Below are 13361 nucleotides of genomic sequence, written 5' to 3'. Positions count from 1 at the left end.
AACTCAATACCCCTGTTAATGAAAGCCAATAAATGGCTCAATTTCTGCTTTGCGTTAACAGCATTACCATGACTTGTATGAGTTTGATCTAAGTTCAAATTAACGTCTTGCCTGATAAGTATATTGAATAACTGAAGAGATACCAATCTTATGTATAGTTCTTAGATAGAATTTCCTCGATGGCCTTTTTGTTCCGTGGGATCAACTTTCCAGGACCAGTGCTTTGTCCCAAGAACGTCACCACTGCTTTCGTGTCTTCTTTTATATAATGTTATTGCCAACTTCGCCTCTCATCGCCGTTCAAACTGCGCTGCCAACTGCACAATGTGATCATACAGGGCTTACGAAACACCACTACATTGTCCAAACAGACTGCAGTTTGTTCATACATCTACAACACTGTTTGTGAGTCTTTGAAATGTTGCGGGTGTGTTATACATTCCAAAGGGCATCAGTTTGATTTGACATGGCTCAGTTAAGCTTGCAAGCGCAGAAATTTCTTTCACTGTTTCTGGTAACGGCACTTGTCATAATCACACAGTAAATCCAACTTGGTGATGCAACTGCTTGTCAAACTTTCTCCGTACAGACCACCAATCTCGGTATTGGATTTGTGTCCAGATTTGTAACGGTGTGGACCTTCCAATAATCCACGGAAAATCGTTGATTCTTGAGTCCACTCTGTTTGCCTTAATTCTCGTAATCGAATTGACTTTTGTAATCTAGTTGACACAACCATTGTGGCTAAAGAAGACTGTTTCCCACTTCTATTTCTCGGCAGGGGTCCGTCACAATCATTCATTGGGACACGTGTATACGTTCTTCACATGTGGAAATTGGTAACTAAGAACATTGTAGAACTTCATGCGCTCTTCCTCAGTTCAATTCCATTCTCGTTATGTTTGGCTACCACAACCTTCTTGACCTCGCTGGCTTTAGAAGTGTGCAGCTGATTGGGGTGTTGGTTTATCAGGACAGCATTTCCAACATCTATTTCATGTACAATCACATTTTCCCATGCATCTCATTCTTAAATATGTTCACATACTGCAGTCAAAATCTTTCAGCTATGTTCTTTACTCCTGAGGAAGATAGTGTGTCAACTTGTTCCCACACCTCAAGGCCTTCTTGGTTATAAAGATATTTTGAGTCACATCAAAATCTACAACACCTGGATTTGGTTTCTCACTCTGCTGGACAGTAACTAACACCTGTTTCTTCAGATATACCTCTCTTAATACGGTTTCAACATGTCAACAACTTTATGAGATTGTTCACCTTACTAAATGTTTTCTAAATTTCTGAGGAGCTACTGAACCTGGCTGTAAATTGTGTCTTATCACTGGCAATACTACTAATACGTCAGTACCTCAAGACAATGTCCAAATCTGTGTTTTTATCAGCAAATTGCTTCATTTTATGCTAAATCGCCTACTCGATTTAATCTCTTCCTTTCACCAGATGCATAATCTAATTCGGAGTTCTTGGCTTTGGACTTGTCATTTTTTCATTAAATAATTTCATGGAGCCTCACCTTCGTGTCCGAATATTAACTCAAAGGGAGGAATCTGAGATGATTCAATGGGAAACAATACGAAATGGATATCTTCATCCTCATCACTGGGGTAGTCCTGACAGTACGCTGTCAACACGATCTTCAATGTCTGATGCCAGCTTTCTAAAGCTCTCTGAGTTTCAGGCTGATGCATATTTGATTTAAAATACAAATCCATAAGCAGTCTCACAGTAAAATTAGAAACTTGATTCAACTGAATATCTCTGGGTAGGCCATACCACGTGAAGAAAGTGACGAACTCCTCTACCACTGATTTTGACTTAATTCTCATAATTGAATTGAATCTTGAAATCTGTTAGACACAACCATAATGGTTAATGGAAGCTCTTTACAACTTTTAATGCTTGGCATAGGTCCGACACAATCATTCATAACCCGTGTGAAACGTTTCTCACATCCGAGAATTGGTAACAAAGGTCCTGGTTCTATTACCGCCTGTAATTTATCTGTCATTTGGGGGTCGCGGATGCCCTTTTGGCGCCGAGCATTTGACCAAGCCGTTTTGAACCAAAACTATTTGGCGCTTATTACTTTGGCGCTGAGCTGTTTTGGCGCCAATTCACCTAAAAAAAACCCTCTTGATTGTTTAAAGAAGAGAGGATGACGAATGACCGATATAATTTTCTCAACGAGCAAGAGTTGATCGTCAAATCTGTAATGACCCGCTGTAGATTCAAATCTCGTTTTGTAATCATGCTCTCATTTAACAATTGTTAATAGTCATCTACTGTCTTGATGATACTTAAGCCCTTCAGTCTTCATATTGGAAAGCTGTAACACAATTTTTGATTCTATTTTCTTGTACAGCCTAAGCAAGAGAGACAACCTAAAATGTGTTTGATAAATGTAGCAAAATGTAGAAATTCTTTTTTAATACAGAATAAGTTAAATGTAATGAATAATAATGAATTAGATTTATTTCTTACAATGCAATGAAATTGAATTTCTTACGGTCTCTTCAAGACTTTGTTTTAAATTCTGAATTGTCGCCAAAACAGCTCAGAGCCAAAGTAATGACTGGCAAAATAGTTTAGAGCAAATACAGCGGGGCCAAATGATCGGCGCCAAAAAGTCCCATTCCGAACATTTGGTAAGTATGACGCGTTTGTCGAAGGTTAACAATATCCTCGTGATTTCCAGGCCAATAAATATGATTTTGGACCTAACTCAGAGTCTTTAATACACCATGGTCACCTTCCCTTGGGAAATACGGCAGGGCCTTTGACTGAGGTGTGAGTAGGGGAACACTTTCGCGCCAGCGGCCATAATTCGATTCGTCATAAAATAGTGATGGAAAAGGATAGACCAGATCCATAAGTTGAAGTTCTAATTTGGAGAATGGCTAATTTTGACGGTATTAGGCGAGAACTTTCGCAAGTTGATTGGAGGCAAATGTTCGCTGGTAAAGGGATGGCCGGAAAATGGGAAGCCTTCAGAAATGAAAGAACAAAAATCCAGACGAAGTATATTTCTGTCAGGATAAAAGGAAAGTCTGGTAGGTATAGGGAATGATGGATGACTAAAGAAATTGAGGGTTTCATAAAGATAAAGAATGCAGCATATGTCAGGTATACAAATGATAGAGCAAGTGAATCCTTAGAAGAGTACAAAGGAAATAGTTGTATACTTAAGAGCGAAATCAGGTGGGAAAATAGGGCACATGAGATAGCTTTTCCAAATAAATTTAAAGATAATCCAAATGATGTTTGTAAAGATATTAAGAACAGAAGGGTAACTAGAGAGAGAATAGGGCCCCTCAAAGATTAGCAAAGTGGCCTTTCGTTGGAGCCACAGAAAATGGGGGAAATACTAAATGAATATTTTGCAAGATTATTTACTGTGGAAAAGGATATGGAAGATATAGATTGAAGGGAAGTAGATGGTGACATCTTGCAAAATATCCATATGACAGAGGAGGAATTCCTGGATGCCTTGAAACGGGGAAAGGTGGATAAATCCCCAGGACCTGATCAGGTGTACCCAAGAACTCTGTGGGAAGCCAGGGGAAATGATTTCTGGGCCCCTTGCTGAGATATTTGTATCATAAATCATCATAGGGGAGGTGCTGGAGGACTGGAGGTTGACTAACGTGGTGTCACTGTTTAGGAAGGGTGGTAAGGACAAGCCAGGGAATTATAGATCGGTGAGCATAACCTCGGTGGTGGGCAGTTGTTGCAGCGAATCCTGAGGGACAGGACGTACATTTATTTGGTAAGGCAAGGACTATTTAGGGATAGTCAATATGGCTTTGTGCGTGGAAAATCATGTCTCACAAACTTGATTGAGTTTTTTGAAGAAGTAACTAAGAAGATTGATGAGGGCAGAGCAGTAGATGTGATCTATATGGACTTCAGTAAGGCATTCGACGAGGTTTCCCATGGGAGACTGATTACCAAGGTTAGATATCATGGAATACAGGGAGAACTAGCTATTTCGACACAGAACTGGCTCAAAGGTAGATAGAAAGAGGGTGGTGGTAGAGGATTGTTTTTTCAGAAGCCTGTGACCAGTGGAGTGCCACAAGAATCGCTGCTGGGCCCTCTACTTTTTGTCATTTACATAAATGATTTGGATGAGAGCATGAGCGGTACAGTTAGTAGGTTTGCAGATGACACCAAAATTGGAGGTGTCGTGCAGAGCGAAGATGGTTACATCAGTTTACAGCAGGATCTGGAACAGGTGGGCCATTGGCTTGAGAAGTGGCAGATGGAGTTTAATTTAGCTAATTGTGAGGTGCTGCATTTTGGGAAAGCAAATCTTAGCAGGAGTTGCACATTTAATGGTAAGGTCTGAGGGAGTGTTGCTGAACAAAGAGACGTTGAAGTGCAGGTTCAAAGCACGTTGAAAATGGGTTCGCAGGTAGGGAGGATACTGAAGAAGACATTTGGTTTGCTTGCCTCTATTTGTCAGAGAATTGAGTACAGGAGTTGGGAGGTCATGTAGCGGCTGCACAGGACATTAATTAGGCCACTGCTGGAATATTGCGTGGAATTCCCATCTCCTTCTTATCGGAAAGATGTTGTGAAACTTGAAAGGGTTCAGAAAAGATTCACCTAGCTGTTGCCAGGGTTGGAGGATTAGAGCTATAGGGAGAGGTTGAACAAGCTGGAGCTATTATCCTTTAAGCATAAGAAGCTGAGGCGTGACCTTCTCGAGGTTAACAAAATTTTGAGTGGCATGGATTGCACAAATTATTTTACCTGGGATCGTGGAGACCCGAACTAGAAGGCATAGGTTGAGGGTGAGAAAGGAAAGATTTGAAAGAGACCAACGGGACAACGTTATCACGCAGACGGTGTTACGTGCATAGAACAAGCTGCCAGAGCAAGTGGTGGAGGCTGATACAATTGCAATATTGAAGAAATATTTGGATGGGTTTATGACGTGGAAGAGTTTGGATGGATACTGTCTGGGTGCTGGCAGGTGGGATGAGATTGTGTTGGGATATCTTGTTGTAATGGATGGGTTGGACCGAGCAAACTGTTTCTATGCTGTACATCTCTATTCTTCTTTGACGTCTTCTACTGTTATCAGATCATTCCCATAGTGTAGTTACCGGAAAGGCACACAGTCCCAGCCTGATTAACGCTATTTCAAATTCCAAACATACCTCTGTTCTCTTATACAATGACACAATTGATGAAGGTAAATGTGGTCTATGCCTCATTAACTATTATAATCACGTCCTCTGCTGACTTCGGAAAACTGTGAATGATTACCCGAAGATCCCTATATTCGTCCAAGCTTCCCAGTGCCCTGCTTTTCATTAAATTCTACTCCATCGTTATTCCCTTAATAAGGTTCAAAACCATCTGCGATTGTCCTACCAATCTGATTAACTCTTCCAAGCTGTGCTTCTTATTTTCGCACATGACACCAAATTACGTGGTGATGTTCACAGTGAAGAAGATTAACTCTGAATACGACGGTACCTTGAGTCAGATCGTCTACTGGGTGGTGGAGTGGAAAAATAAAGCTTGTCTTAATTACATGCATGGTAATACATTTGGAAAGTCAAATCACCCAGACATGCACAGTTCGTAATGAAGGACAATGGCCGAAAAGTCCATTCCCCACCTCCTCTGGCTGACCTGATGTGCTTTTCCCGCATCACATTCTCGACTCTGACCTTCAGCAACTTCAGTCCACAGTTTTCTCTATACACCTCATGGTAGGACCTGGGATGCGTTACTCTGAAAAGAGACCTTGGAGTGTAGATTCATAGTTCGTTGAAAGTGCAGTCATTGGTAGACAGGATGCTACAGAAGGTGATTTGCATCCCTGCATTTATTTGACAGGGCATTGAGTAGAAGATTGGGTGGTTGCAGGTGTGCAATACATTGGTGAGGCCACTTTCAAATAATGATTTGGAATCTGATATCTTTCCTATCGAAAGGAAACCGTTAAAAATTAAAGTTCAGAAAAGATTGCCTTGAATGTTGAAATTGGTGGCGACAAGCTCTCTGAAGCGCAACATGATGACGGGTGACGTTATAGAGATTTATAAAGTCATGAGGATCATAGTAAACGCGAGTAACTCAGGTCTTCTTCCCACTGTTGGAGAGTACAAACCCTGAGTGCATAAGGTTAGTGTGAGCGGAGAAAGAACTAAGACGGAAATGAAGTCACATTTTCACCCAAATTGTGATGCACGTACAGAATGAATTGCCTGGGAAAGTATTGGAGGCGGGGACAATTCCAACATTTGAAAGTCATCTGTATGGCTTTCATGAACAGGAATCGCTTATAGAGATATAGCTAAATTCTGGCAAATAGAAGGAGATCAGTTTAGAATATATGGTCGGCATGGCCATGTTGCGGCAAAGATGTATTTCATGCTATTTAAAGGCTATGACTCTCTGACTGATAGATTAACATACTCTGTCCTTCTGGTAACCGCATGGATTTATTAATTTGAAGTTATCACACGCCGAACAAAGTCGGAAGTCAGAGCGAAATCCACTTTGGAGATTCAAATTTTTATTTCAGCTCATCGTTTTATGCGTGGGTTGCTGCTTAAACATATTAACCAGATGATGCGAATGCACTTTTCATTAAATAAAAAAAACAGAGTTTTTAAAATGTAATTGAAAATAAAAAGCTAGCACCCATATATCGTCTGTTAACATTTACTGGAACAATTTCGTGTGACCATCAGAAAGGAAGATATAATGTATTTGTCAAATCGATAGCCTTACAGAAACTCAGAGACCATGAAGATTACTCCATATCGATGTGCTAAGTATCACTGACAGCTCGCATGTCCGCAATCCGCCTCCCTTCCGGAAATTCTTGTTGCACCACTCGTTGTCATCTTATTCTGGAAATATCTCTACTGATTATTAAAACAACTTCACACTCAGCTCAATCTCTCTGAACATGTACTAAAAAGAAAAATTCAATCCCCAATGTTCCGCCACTGTCAAGCCATTTCCTCAAACATCAGAAGATTAAATGTTGAAACTGCATAAAAGAAGAAAAAAAAATCAAACAGAGCTTTACCTCTCCGCTAAAACATGTCTGATGCGAAATTTTGGGGACACCCGTCCGAATTTTGCGTCTTTGCCAAGTTGACCTGAGCATACGATATCAGTGTCAATTTTTAAACATCACATGACACCAGATTATTATCCAACAGGTTGAAATGGAAGTACTAGATTTCGGAGCTCTGATCCTTCTTCAGTTGCTGCGGAGTCTAAGATCTGAAGATGTAGCATTTATAACAAAGTTTAAGAGTGATTTAAGTGAAATGATATATTGAGAAAGACCTGGATTATTTGTTAACTCTCTTGTATGCCAATGTTGCTTTCAGTTCTTTCATATGTAAAATCTCAAAAAAATGTTTCAAGGTTACATTTTCAAGTGAACTTTAACAATATGTGCCATGTCAGCGCAGATAATGCGTTGAAGGTTTGTGGTGCCCTGTGTGAGGCTGTGTCCCGATGTACAGACTGAATGTAATGTTCAAAAGGGATTCACAGAATCTTACATGGATTCATGCTGTTTGTGAGCAAAGTAAAACATAACTCTTCAAGTACAAAGTCACCTCACAAAGTAAGATGCGTGAAAATGTGGCTGTGTGTGTTGGGGACATGAGTGTCTGTGAAAGAGTGTGTGTATGTGTATATGTGTGAGTGTGAATGTAAAGGGGTTTTACGGGCGTGAGAGAGTTCACTGTGGGTGTGAGTATGGGAGTGTATGTGTGATCGTATGAGAGAGGGGAGTGCGTGTGTCTGTACGAGAGAGAAAGTGTCTCCGTGTATACCTGCGTGTGGATATGTGTGTGTGTGTGTGTGTGTGTGTGTGTGTGTGTATGTGTGTGTGTGAGACAGAGAGAGAGAGAGAGAGAGAGACAGACAGACAGACAGACAGAGACAGGGTCCGAGACAGAGACAGAGAGAGAGAGAGGCAAAGAGACCGAACTTGGTTACCAGCCTCTCTCTATTGAAAACAATGATTTGGCGATGCCGTTGTTGGACTGTGTGAAAGTTAACAAAGTTAAAAACCGCACAACACTAGATTACATTCCAATATGTTTAATTGGAAGCACTTGCTTTCGGAGCGCTGCTCCTTCATGCAGTTGTGGAGTGAAAGTTTGCAAAACACAGAATTTATAGCAAGATTTTACAGTGTGATGTAACTGGAACTATATATTGAAAAAAAGAACCTGGATTTTTTAAAAGCATCTCGTCTGTTAGAATGACCATGTTGCTTTCAGTTCTTTCACTGGTAAATTGCAAAACATTTTGAAAAGTCAATTCTCAAGTGAACTGTAACAATTGGTGTCATGTTGCGGTTAGCACTGCTGCCTCAGAGCACCAGGGCTCCAGTTTCGATTCTGGCCTTGGGCGGCTGTCTGTGTGGTGTTTGTGCATTCATCATGCGTCTGCGGGGATTTCCTCCGGTTACTATATTTTCTTCCCACAATCCAAAGATGTGCTGGTCAAGTGAATTGGTCTTGCTAAATTGCATATGCATAGTGTTAGGTGCATTAGTCAGAGTGAAATGGGTCTGAGTGGATTACTCTTCGGAGGGTCGATGTGGACTTGTTGCTCACATCATGTATTAAAGGTATGAGCTTCCTTATGTGTGCCACATTGGTCACATCGATTCTGAAATAAAAATGGGCATTTATGGAATAATGAAGTGTGTGAGCCAGCTAAAATTAATTCTGAAAATACAGATAAACCCAAGATACTTATATTTGTATATGTGTGTGTGTATGTGTGGTGGAGGAGTAGCTATGTGTGTCAGTAAACAGATTGTATGTTTGTGCATGATTGCGAGTGTAAATGCACAAACACCACACAGACCCTCTGTGAGAGGGTGCACGTTTGAGTGTGAGAGTGTATGTGCATGTAATGTTCAATGATATTCACCTCCGCAAGAATGTCACCGTACTTCAATGCAAGCTCTCCTGATGGACGCTGTAGCTTAAAAGATTGCACACAAATGGAATCAGAGAAACACTTCAGTTTTCATATCTTCCACTTCTCTGTAAAATGATATGATGAAGTAAATATGTTGAGAGACATTCAGTAGAAAGAAATACATCTCTTCGTTTGAGTGTCAACCATCCACGTGTTAAAGGGCTGTCCAAAATCCATCACCGTCAGTTCAGGATGGGAATTTACAAAATGTTTGAGGAATCAAGTATTTTAATGCCAAGGGTATGTTGTCGAGAGGGTTTAAGTGATGTGATAGGTGCATGCAATTTGAGTTGTCTATTTACCCGACAATTTTGTTTACTAAAGATGAGTTGCAAGCAGAAGCTTGAATGCAGGAAAGAGAAAATTAGTAATGAATATATTCAACATTCAGTAACAATTGGATTCAGTGGCTGGGTAAGTACCCAGCCTTCCACGCCGTGAAACTGTCCTCTGTACTCGCTACAGAGGAAGGTGGTCCATTCACATGCTGGCTTTATCTCCGTGGTAAATAAGAGAGATGCACATTTCCAGACGGTAAGGCTGGAGAGGCAGGAGAGAAGGATTAAGGCCGACAGCATTTAAAAACGCTTCCAGTGAAAAACATGCACCTTGCAAAATAACGAGTGGGTAATTGTTTTGCAGTTCAGGTTCAACAGCCGCCAGTTTGGCTAAGGTTCTAGACGCATGCGTGGACGGAACGGTGACGTCCGCGTCCAGGGAGGGACCAGCGGGTGATTCATGCAGATGCTCAAAATCTGAGACTGAGGCAGAAAGGGATCGAGGAGGTCAGCGGTTCTGGCAGTACAGTTGGACAGAGAAACATAGTTAACAATTTCAGTCCTGTTTGCCTTTTCTTCAGAATCCGTTTCCTTGGTTATTCACTGTCCTGTGTGATAGCGTTTTTAGCAGCTTAATACACAAATGGCATTTGTCACAAATACAACAGTATATTTGAATCTCTGGACTTTACTGCAGGTGACATTTTTAATCAATCTGTTCACACGTGTCATGATACATTTATGAAGCCGGTGGTGCTTGAAAATCCACACCTTCCTTGCCAGAGTGGAGTTAAAATGGGTCGAGAGTGTGGTGCTGGAAAAAGCAGAGCAGGTCATGCAGCATTCGAGGAGCAGGAGAATCGACATTTCAGGCAGCAGACCTCCATCAGGAATAAGGGCTCATGGCCGAAACGTCGATTTTCCTGTTCCTCCAATGCTGGCTGACATTCCAAGCCTTTCCAGCAACACACTCTGGACTCTGATTTCCAAAATCAGAAACTCCACATTTTTACTTTGAGTCGGGGTCGGGATCATTTGGGTCGGGGCCTTGGCCCAATCATCTGCACCTGCTTTGTCAATTACTTTCCCTTCAGAAGTGGGAATGTTGGTTGACGATTGGACAGCATTCAGTATCATTTTCAACTGCTTAGATACTGAAGTCACGCATATGCATGTATTCAGCTTGTACGTTTGGGAGCTGAGATGGTAGATTTTTTCTCATTGAGAACAACTTTACAGCCGGAATCTCAACCTGCTATTAATGAAAATCACAAATATCATATATTAATATGTAACTACACCAGGAGAGCATACAAAATCTGCACAAGTGGCAAGGAACAGTAATATCACATATATGCCTGGCAACGACCATCTTCAATAAGGTACAATCTGAGTATCCCGTTTTAATATCCAACACCAAATTTATTCTTGAATCCTCCGCAATCAGCATTCTGGGGTGTACTCTTGAATAGAAAGAGAACAGGAATTACCATCCACATGCAGTTGATACAAGATCAGGGCAGAGGCTAAACATCTTGCAGTGCTCAACTCACTTCCTGCCTTCCCATTATTTATCACCGATAACTGAGTTGTGTTATGGAACACACTTCGCTTGCCTTGTTGAATGCTACTTCAATAACTCAAGAAGCTTGTCAATGTCTGGGACAAAGCAACATTTTTGATTGTTATACACTTCACCATCACCTTCAGCTTCGATGTACAGTAGCAGCAAAGGGTATCATCTCCTGGGCAACATCCTTCTGGAAAGGGAGCTTGTGCAGTCCAGCAATTGGCGACGTATGTCCAACAACAAGTTGAGACCTCAGGATGCACAATGTCTCATAACATTGGAAACAACAACCTGATTTGTGTTTGCTCGCGGTTTTTGCATCTATCAGTGAGATCAGATCATTTGTTTTGGAAGGGGTGCGCAATAGTGGAAATATTACTTTCTGTAATTGAACTTGTTTTTTCTTAGATTTTACACTGTATGGACAGAGATAATATTTCGCAGAGGGATAGATTGAAAGAATTGAAGAAGAATGAGTCAAATTCAGCTGGATATATAGATCCAAGATCCAACAGAGTCACTGAATTGAGCAGGACATGAAGGCTCCATATTTATCTGATATGTTTGTGGGAAAAGTTTTTAAACGACAATGTGAGTGTAAAGCTCTCTCTCTCTCACACACACACACACACACACACACGACAGTCTGAGTGTTACAGTACATTTACTGCAGAAAGTATTACGCATTATCCAATGAACATTCTTTAAAACATCTGTAGAGAAGCCATACCTCTGTGGTGTTTAAGCGCAGGGATTCAACAGATTATTCAACTTGGAGATATGTAAGGAGATCAGCAACATGGAAATGACCGGATTGTGGGAATAATTACAACTGCTCAGAGCAGCTGTAAGCTCATCGACACAGATATTCTGAGGAGAGACTGTTGACTTGCTCCATGTGTGGAAAGGGATTACTCTATCATACAGCCTCGTGTAGCATCTGTGGATTTACACTGATAAGAGACCTTACATCTGATTGTAGGAAAAATATCTTAATGATTTGCACAGGTCTTAAATTCAGAGGTTTGAATTCAACATCAAATTATTCACATGGGCGACAATTCTTTCAGCTGTTCTAGGAGTGGAAATGTATTCACTTGGAGATCCGGCCTAATATCACACAAGCGTCTTCATCACTTGGAGGGAAGCTTTTCTGCTCCGTTAGGGCAGGGATAACCTTCACAGTCCACCCCAATGTCACCCAGTCGCATTGAAACTGGAGAGTGGACATCTGTCTGCTCTGTGCTTGAGAAGGGATTTATTAAATCAGGAAAGCTTCAGACATACACGCTTGACCACACTGGATGGAGACTGCACACGTCCACTCAGTGTCGGAAGCGATTCACTTGGTCATTTGTACTCAGTGAGCTCCAGCATATTCACATCAGTGACAAACACTTACTTTCTTCGCGTGTGGAAGGGGATTCACTTGGATCTCCAATCTCAGCATATATGGGCTTGTTCATACCAGTGAGAGAAAGTGTAAATGCTCTGACTGTGAGAAGAGCTTCAGGAGTAACAATGTTTTGATCAAACACCAGCAAACGCATTGTGAGGAAAGGCCGTTCATTTAAACTGTGTGTAGCCAGGGATTCAATAATTCATCTGCACATGTTACATGGCTGTGAGGAGGAATTGGATTAGCTCAATTGGCTGGGTTGTTGGTTTGAAAATTAGTGTGATTGTAACAGCATGGGTCTAGTTCCCAACACCAGGTTAAGAATGGCATGAGCGACTGTCCTTCTCACCCTCTTCACTTGCCTGAGATCTAGTAGCCCACTGGTTAAATCCCCACCAGTCACTTCCCTTTGTAATAGAGTGAGCAGCTCCTGTGGTCTGGTAAGTTGATGGTGGCACACGCATTCCAGTTCAGTAAAATGTGATTGTATCCTGTTCATTCTGCCAACTGGCGTTTTCTTCATTGGATGTGAATAGCCTCTTTAATTGAAATAAATTCTTATTGCTCAAGGATCAATTACATGAAATATACAGTTTTCCTCAATTCCGCTCCAATGAGAGGAGACTGGTGAATTTGCATTTCCACTCTGCACTTGTGCCTTTTCTTCATTGTTCAAGCTTGGTATGTATTTATAAATTTGTTTTCACACATTCAGATTACTGATTGTGTTTCACAGCAACGGAAGTACTTGAGAAGTCCAGTTATTGCTCGAGAAGATGCAGCAGCTAAATTGTGTCGATGCACAGTGGGAAGTCAGTCCCACAGTGGGAGCACGTGAATGTTTTCTCATCAGAGTGAAGACGTTGATGGGACTTCAGTTCATGGAAACTTATTAAACACTTCCCATACTCCAGACATTTAAACGATTTCTTTTCACTTGTAACCCGCTGGTGTACCAGCAGAATGGATGACTAAAATGCATCCTTTCCCAGAAATGGAACATGTAAATGGCCCCTCGCCAATGTGAATTCGCTGGTGTCTCAGCAAGTGTGTTAATGGAGTGAATCCTTCTCCGCATTCAGAGCGGGTGAATGGCCTTTCTGCAGTG

Source organism: Chiloscyllium punctatum, chromosome 35 (genome assembly GCF_047496795.1).
Source record: "Chiloscyllium punctatum isolate Juve2018m chromosome 35, sChiPun1.3, whole genome shotgun sequence".
Lineage (NCBI taxonomy): Eukaryota > Metazoa > Chordata > Chondrichthyes > Orectolobiformes > Hemiscylliidae > Chiloscyllium > Chiloscyllium punctatum.
Note: the sequence above shows the minus strand (reverse complement) of the source record.